Here is an 8,225-nt window from a genome sequence, read left to right as displayed (position 1 = left end):
TTTCTCTGTATTAACAGCCCTGGCTGTCCTAGAACTAGCTCTTGTAGACCAGGCTGGCCTCAAACTCACTGAGATCTCCTGCCTCTGCCTCACAGATGCTGGGATTAAAGGCGTGCACCACCACTGCTTGGTGGTAGAACACATCTTTAACCCCAGCATTCAGGAGGCTGAAAAATCATGGTATTTGTGAGCTCTAGGCCAACCAGAACCACACAATGAGACCCTGTCTCAAACCATGCCCCTGCACCCTACCACACCCACCCATGAAAAACACTAGCAACAAGGGCTAAAAATGGTTCAGTAGTGAGGAGTGCAAACTGATCTTGCAGAGAAGCCATGTTTGGTTCCAGCACCCACATGGAGTGTGCTCATAAATCACCTTTAATTCCAGCTCCAGAGCTCTGACACCGCTGACCTCAAAGAACAGCTACACACACCCATAGATACATATCTAACATATAATTTCAAAATTTTTAGGGGCTGCAGAGATGGCTCAGCAGCCAGGAGCACTTTTTACTCTTCCCTCAGTTCACAATTATCCCTAATTCCAGCTCCAGAGGATCTAGAGCCTTCTTCTGACATCTATGGGCACACATAAGTACATGCATGAAAAACATCCATACACATAAAATAAAAATATCTAAAAATAAATAAAAATAAATCTTTAGAAACAGTAACAGAGGCCACCAAGACGGCTCTGTGGGTAAGAAGATGTATTGCCAGGCCTGACCTCCTGAGTTGATCCCAGTACCTGTGTGCATGCACACATGTACACACACACACACACAGTCTTTCCAAGCTTTTCTCAAGAGCTACTATTCAGGAATGGTGTTTAATGATTTAGATTGAGAAAAATCAATGTAAAATATGGGGTAGAGGAGCAAAGATGATAAGAAAAGTCCAAGTATCAGGAGTCACTAAAATGTTTTCTTTTAATTATTTATTTATTTTTATTTTGGTGTTTTGTCTACATGTATGTCTGTGTGAGGCTGACAGATCCCCAGGAACCAGAGTTACAGACAGTTGGGAGCTGTCATGTGGATGCTGGGAATTGAACCTCTGTATTCTGGAAGAAAAGCCAGTGCTCTTGACCTCCAAACCATTCTTCCAGCCCCCAACTAAAATGTTTTAACAAAACCAAAAGAATCTTTATTTAGTTTCAAATAACTATTGAATGAGTTAAAGGCTGCCTATCAACTACCTGGGTCTTTTTTGAAAACAATCCAGCATTAGTAAAATTATAAACACAGCCTTTTGGTCAGAGGCCCCCAACCATGGATGAATACATTCACAAGAAAACTATTTTAAAAATCTTGGCAAATGTTCTACTGGTAAACATGTACTTTTAGTAAAATTTAACTAAAAGTAAATAAATTAAAATGGACTCTTCTTAGCAATTAAAATGAGAAGAGCTTTATACACTGACATGTACTGATACACAAACTCAATGAAAGAAAATTACAGCATGAAAACTACCACTTGAAGCTTCTTGTTTTTCATATTATAGCATGTATATAAGACTCCTGAAAATTCAAGGAAGCAAGAAAAAAGTTATCAGGGAACTTCTACTTCATACCTTTTGTATTCTTTAGACTATTTTATCGTGTGTATGAATGTATGCTTTTAGAAATACATAAACTTTACGACAAAAGGAATCAAGGGAAAGTGAGACGCACAATCCATAAAGGCTTATACAGGAAGTAAAAAAAATCACGCAGAAGTCACCTAGACACCACGGAGCCTTTGTTCATTTTCTTAGAGGCTATAGAATAAATTTAAAAATCTAATTCTAAGGGGACAACTTGCTGGTCATAAAAACTTAACTTTGATTTCACTCAAAAGTCTATAGAAAGCCAAGAGGTAGTGACACCTTTAATCCCACACTTGGGAGGCAGAGACAGGTTGATTTCTGTGAGCTGGAGGCCAGACTTGTCTACAGAGCTAGTTCCAGAACAGCCAAAGTTACACAAGGAATCTCTATCTCAAGAAACCAATGAAGTCTAGAGAAAAATAAGCAAAATGAACAGAATTTTGGCAAAAGCTTGATTAGAAAAACAGAATGAACCAATCAAGCATGTAATACACACTTTTGTATGTTTTAAGCCAGCACAACACTTACTAAAGGAGTTTACCAATTACTTACAAAAGAGCAAGACTGATTTGATGACAAAAATTCGAAGCCCTGGGGCTGGAGAGATGGCTCAGTGGTTAAGAGCATTGCCTGCTCTTCCAAAGGTTCTGAGTTCAATTCCCAGCAACCACATGGTGGCTCACAACCATCTATAAGGAGGTCTGGCGCCCTCTTCTGGCCTTCAGGCATACACACAGACAGAATATTGTATACATAATAAATAAATAAATTAATTAAAAAAATTCGAAGCCCTATTCTCTATTTCTTCATGTTCACCATAAAATCTTTATCCTAAAGGACAAATATAAACCTCTAAAACAGAATACTATGACTCCTTACATACAAGAGTCAAAAGCACAGAGCCGGGTGGCGCACGCCTTTAATCCCAGCACTTGGGAGGCAGAGGCAGGAGGATCTCTGTAAGTTCGAGACCAGCCTGGTTTACAAGAGCTAGTTCCAGGACAGGCTCCAAAACCACAGAGAAACCCTGTCTCGAAAAAGCAAAAAAAAAAAAAAAAAGTCAAAGCACAAAGATTATGATGCCAGGTATGGGAGCCAACACTAAGGGAACAAATCTCTGAGTTCAAGGTCAGCCTCGCTGTGTGTCCAAATTGACTATACTAAACGGTTAGGTATTTTACTCATTCATTTATGTTATCTGCTAAATACATAACTTTAACCATGAAAAGTACATTTTAATATTACTATTTATTTCTTTAATATCACAATTTGATTTCTATTGCCTAGGGACTATAGCTAAGTAGTGAAACCTGTCCAGCATATATAAGGCCTATATAATCAGCCCCAACACCCTCATATCCCCCTAGAGGGGAAAAATTCTGAAAACCATGAGATGGCTCAGTAGGTACAGGCATTTCCCACCCTGCCTGGAAACCTGCCTGAAGTTAATCCCTGAAACCCACGTGATGCTAAATGAGACCCAATTCCTGCAAGCAGCCCTCTGATCTCCACAAAATGTCATGGTGCATGTGTCCACACATATACTCACAATCATACAAAAATAAAATAAATGCAACTATTCTTTTAAAAGATTGAATCAACTTATTCAGTCTCCTGTTAGAATTATTTTCATAGATTATCAACTTTTCAAGTTTGGAAAAGTCTGACTACTGATGATTCATGCAACAAGACTTTGTTGAGAGCCGGGTGGTGGCGGCACACGCCTTTAATCCCAGCACTCGGGAGGCAGAGGCAGGCGGATCTTTGTGAGTTCGAGACCAGCCTGGTCTACAAGAGCTAGTTCCAGGACAGGCTCCAAAACCACAGAGAAACCCTGTCTCGAAAATCCCCCCCCCAAAAAAGACTTTGTTGACAATATTTCCCTTCACAGGGTCAAGTTAATTGTGATGTCTTTAAAAAAACAACAACAACAACAACAACTTTAATCTGGGAAGAAGAGAAAAGCTACTAACCAAGGATTGCATCTGATCATCAAAAGTATCACACGGCTGGAAAACACCAATTATGGACCAACCTGGAGTCTTCCCAAAGACAGGCTGAAGTCCTAATCCGTGATATCTTTCCTTATTGGGAAACCCAGTCTGGGCAGATACAGTAGTCAATTTAGGATGAGGTCACATTTGATTAGGGTAAGAACTAATCAAATCCCTAGTGAGGACAGACATAAGCATCCGTATGGAGAAATGTCCTGTGCCTACGATGCCAAAGACTGGACAAGTTTACGAGCTAAGGAACAGAAAGACAGGTGCTATCCAGAAGCAAGGAAGACACCTCTCAAACTTTGCTTTCACTCTTTTTCCCATTAGAACCATGAAAGAGTATATTTCAGTTATTTTTAAGCCGTCTAGTAATCTGTTACAGTGACCCGCAAATACTAACAACCAGAACCATCATCATTTATTCTTTCTTTACTATTAGAACTGCAAGTGAAAAACAAACAAAACAAACAAAACCCAGAGCTGAAGAAATGGCTCAGTGGTTAAAGAAGTGCTGGTTACTCTGACAGAGGACCCAAGTTCAATCCCAGCACACATGAAACAACTTATACTTCCTGAAATTCCAGATCCAGGGAACCCATCATCTTCTGACCTCCACAGACACTCACACTAATATGCACATACATACACAGACACAAACAGATACACGCATGTATGGCATTAGTGCACTAGTGCAGACACATATAAAAATAAATCTTAAAAGGAAAAAAAGCCCTTCAACTGTTTTGAGTTTCCCAAAGTGACTTGTTCAAATGATGATCACTAATATTTACAAAAGTCACTTACAGACTGTGTGATAATAATTAAAATTTAATTAAAATGTAATGTTCTAAAACCGTTTATAGCTGGCAATTTTGAATCTTATCACTAAAGAGGTAAAGAAGCAAAGGCAAGAAGATTTTGAGTTGGAGGCTATAAGACCCTGTCCTTGCCCCAACTAAAATAAAAAAAACAAAGCTCTGTGGTAAAACATATCTGTAATCTCAACATTCAAGAAGCTGAGGCAGGAGGATTGCTGAGCATTCCAGACCAGCCTTAGTGACAGAGTAACAAAGAAACGAAAGAATCAAATAAAGAACTGGAGGGGACCAGTAGACATCGGAAAGACTCAGCAATGGTCAAAAGCAGAATTCGATAACAAAATATAATACTGACATCCAGACATAAAATAACCTTTCTTTTAAAAAAAATATATAATGGCTAGAAAAATGCCTTAGCAGTTAAGAGCACTGGCTGCTCTTGCAGAAAAGAAACTAGGTTCAGTTCCCATCACCCACAAGGCAGCCATCTGCAACTCCAATGCCAGGGGATCTGACATTCTCTTCAGGCCTCCACTGATACCCTCTCCACACACAAACAAATAAAAAAAACCCTTATTGTTTTTAATGTTTTTAGAGATTTTTTAAAAGAAGAATACACGAGTAAGTCATCAGTTAATAACGTAGCAACACTGTTCCAAATTCTAACAAAAGTTTCATGCAAGCATATGCTGCTGAGGGAAATGTAACAGCTGGGGGAAGTTATGAACTATCTGCTCAATTTTTCGACAGTTAATTCTAAGGCTTGGTGTGGCGCTAAATGCCTTTAATCCCAGCATGCCAAAGCAAAGACCAAGTGGATCTCTGGGTTCCAAGCCAGTCGGGGCCATAAAATACAAAAGAAATTTCCTAAAATATAAAGTTTACATATTTTAAATAATGCCTCTTAAGAAGATCCTAGCCAGCGGTGCTAGCGTACCTCTTTAATCCCAGCACTAGAGAGGCAGAGACAGACTGATCTCTGTGAGTTCGGGGCCAGCCTGGTCTACAGAGCGAGTTCCAGAAAAGAAAAAAAAAAAAGGATATATAGATATATGTCGATATATACATACATAAACACACACACATCCTAGAACTCACTACATCCTCTCTTGGTGCTCAAAAAAAACACACACACACACAAATAAAATCTGGTTTAGTTTTGCCTTGCTGTACTCAAGAGATCTCAATACTATTTTGTTTTATTTAGGGTCAAGAAAAGAAAAGATTAGTGAAATATTAAAGATTTAGACTGTTAATTTAATCAAGCACAGTCAAAATCTGCTCAAAGGCCCAATTTTCTTCGATAGCATGATCCACAAAAGAACGAAACAACTGAAACACAGGATACTGTTAGCCTCCTTTGCGATGCTTAACACAAAATATCCATCACTGGGTAAAAACACACAGGCAAGCCAGGCAACAAAATGATACTTTAACAAGACGCAACCGCCTTCCCCGGGCCTGCGTAGTCCGGAGTCGCCGGGTAGAAGTTCCAGGTCCCGGCCCCCGCCTCCTCCGCCCCTCTGCGCTGCTGGCCCCGCAAGTGTTTGCACTGCGCACGCGCAGTGCTTAACGGCCGGTCAGGAGCCCAACAATTAGTCCCCTGCCTTCCCGGAGAAAACTCTCAGTTCCAAGAAGCGATCGTGAACACGCTCTTTCACCAAAAACACTCATTTCTTCGGAGAGAGCGGCGCTCCCATTGGCGAGCTCAGGCGGGCACCGGGGCTTCTCGGAATGAGGTTCCGGAGGTCGCGCCAAGCAGCGTCCGCAGCCTGCTTAAGTCTCGCTACCTTCGCCACACCAACCGGGAGGCTCTTAATTGTCCGGCGAGAGCCTCCGTGTAAAGTGCTCAACGCTTACCCGCTCCGATTCCTGAATACCGCTGTCGCCACCGTTCCTGTAATTCTCTCCAGCCTTTCCGATGCTTCTACTTCTTCATGAACAAGACAAGATGGCGCCGGAGAGGGCTCACCCGGAAGTGAATAATAACATCCGCTTTTGGTCTGAAGTCGTACACGCCCACAGCCCGGCTTGTGAGCATGTGATTATACCGGCTTGACGCGTCCGCGCCATTTTTTTAATGGGCAAACCCTCCTCGATTTCTGCGCTGAATATTCATGTGGTAAGCCTGCGTCATACCCGACACATTTTCATCTGCACAGCCAGCACAGAGCCGAGAACTTAGTGTTCCGTACAAAGGGCGCCTTGAAGTTCTTAACTTTAACAAGGAGACCCTCCAATAGAAAATGTGTTCTCTCCTACGAACCTTTCTGTTTAAGGAAAGATGTTGAATTCGCTTCTCCACTTTCAGACCACGGAGGGACCCCAAAGTCAAAGCCAGCCAACTTGAAATTGATTGTGCCAGGCCCACTTCAGACAAGCTGGCATCAGGCTGGAGTCCCACTGAGTTCTGGAAGCAGGGAGTTTGCCTAAGTCTCTTTGTTAAGTAACATCGCGCCCCCTCGTGGGAACTTTCTCACTCAGTTCAACTTCGGTCAGCTACTAAAAGTAACTGGGAAGCAGTTCCTACAGAATCCTCTTCATCTCAACTACAAGGTGGCCTTCCGAAAAGAGGTAAAAGAAGTTTTAGAGTGAACAGTGTTCATATATCTAAAATGCCAGTTTTCCAGCCTACCAGTTTCGTTACAAAAGAAACCAGAATGCTTGGAGTATTTTTAACCTAAACTTTGGGAAATGCCTTTCAAGAAATTTAAGTGTGCCTGAAGAAAGAGTTGTGAAGCAATTTCAGGAAGGAGGCTGTGTCTGCACAGATTGATTAGCACTGCAGTAATGTGGAGAGATTGGAATGTTACATACAGGTCCAGAGGCTGGCTAATTACATGTTCTAGGCCTAACTTTGCCCAGTGAATAGCCCCTCCTGTCCAATGTTTACGTTGGATCTAACATTCTGTGACTAATAGATAAAAATCTTTTGGAACCTTTCAACTTAGCTGACTCCTAGTCAGCTAATTCAAGAACCAACTCAACAACTAAGAATGTTATCAGGTAGTATCTTCAGCCATATAAAGATGTCTCCCATCTTGGAACTTTCTCGGTGATGTACACCAATGTATTTGAAGCTTGACTTGATTTATGGCTGTCTTTGTTCTTTAAAACTATAAAATATCATGAAACTACTTCCATGTTATACCCAGAATTTGGTAAAACCCAAATCTCCATTCCCTGGGCCATGGGCATTCAAATATAGCTCTACAATAAGCTCTTATTCCCTTTAAGGTGAGATACGTATTTGTTTTGCTTTTTTTGCATCCACAAAATACACTAAAAATCTAAGTCTTTGAGTTGGGAATTGTGCACAAGAAAGATGAAATTACTGTAGAAAGAAGACTGTAGTTGGCTGGGTAAAGAAAATATAGGTAGATGTGAGACTAGAGATGACCTTTGCAAGAAACTCTGTCATTCTTAAGCATCTGAAACCCTAGAGTAGCCTGTGTTATTAGAATAAAGTCCTCCTAAATAAACACTTTCTGTCCTCAAATTTAGTCTTCAATATATAATTGAAGTGGGGGAGTTCTATGAAGAAAACTATCGAAAACTACCAACCACCTTACAATATTATGATGTGAGTTCATGAGGTTAGTACTAGATTTAAAAAAAAAAAAGCTGTAGTTGACTCTTCATTTCCACTTAGCATAACTAATATTCCTCAGCCGAGGTTGGCCTCGAACTCAGGGAACCATCTGCTTCTGCCTTCCAAGTGTTGGAATTAAAAGCATTCACCAAGGCCGGGCAGTAGTGGCGCACGCCTTTAATCTCAGCACTTGGGAGGCAGAGGCAGGTGGATCTCTGTGAGTT

At 41.0% G+C, this 8,225-nt stretch overlaps 1 protein-coding gene across 4 annotated transcripts in view; it reads right to left on the bottom strand.

Moving 5' to 3' along the window:
• Window positions 1-6,596, bottom strand: part of Pnisr (PNN interacting serine and arginine rich protein) — a 28,231-nt gene extending 21,635 nt beyond the window's left edge. Inside the window, exon 1 of one of the 4 annotated variants that reach the window (XR_003378232.1) lies at window positions 6,270-6,403. The gene's annotated coding sequence lies outside the window, so the exon portion shown is untranslated. Of the gene's footprint in view, window positions 1-6,269 lie in introns of all 4 variants that reach the window. The other 3 variants (XM_026786554.1, XM_005361917.3, XM_005361916.3) reach the window with 3 other exon arrangements.
• Window positions 6,597-8,225: the final 1,629 nt, after the last annotated feature.

This window comes from Microtus ochrogaster, linkage group LG5, assembly GCF_000317375.1.
Source record: "Microtus ochrogaster isolate Prairie Vole_2 linkage group LG5, MicOch1.0, whole genome shotgun sequence".
In the NCBI taxonomy this organism is placed as follows: Eukaryota; Metazoa; Chordata; class Mammalia; order Rodentia; family Cricetidae; genus Microtus; species Microtus ochrogaster.
The sequence above is the reverse complement of the archived record's forward strand: the minus strand, read 5'-3'. Positions and strand labels throughout refer to the sequence as shown.